Here is a 365-nt window from a genome sequence, read left to right on the forward strand (position 1 = left end):
ACCCCCTTCCAGGAGGGAGCAAGCGCCAGCCAGGCAGCTCTCCTGTGCCCGCGCTGGGGCTCGGGGCCGGGGCACGGACAGACTCGAGCCTTGCTCTAGACTCCTGCCCAAGGCGGCTCCCACCCCCCCATGCAGGCAGCCAGGGAGGCCGCCGAAACCACACGAAGGGACCGACCACCGCGCACGTGCGTGCCTCTGGCTGTACCATGCAGACCTCTGCCCTGCGCCTCCCATACTCAGCCCCAGCTTACTCGTAGGCTGGCCTCACCCACGTGTGCCCCCGCAGCGAGTCCTTTGTCTCACTGGGGCCCAGCCACTTCCGGGGGGAGAGGCTCAAATGAGCCCCCACCGACCCCAGTGCTACC

The 365-nt window shown here is 69.0% G+C and overlaps 1 long non-coding RNA gene across 1 annotated transcript in view; it reads right to left on the reverse strand.

Moving 5' to 3' along the window:
* Positions 1–365, reverse strand: part of LOC112551140 — a 14,567-nt gene extending 14,202 nt beyond the window's left edge. The window contains exon 1 of the long non-coding RNA XR_003095318.1: positions 252–365. This is a non-coding gene — a long non-coding RNA (uncharacterized LOC112551140). The remainder of the gene's footprint in view (positions 1–251) is intronic.

This window comes from Alligator sinensis, unplaced genomic scaffold (assembly GCF_000455745.1).
Source record: "Alligator sinensis unplaced genomic scaffold, ASM45574v1 scaffold610_1, whole genome shotgun sequence".
In the NCBI taxonomy this organism is placed as follows: Eukaryota; Metazoa; Chordata; order Crocodylia; family Alligatoridae; genus Alligator; species Alligator sinensis.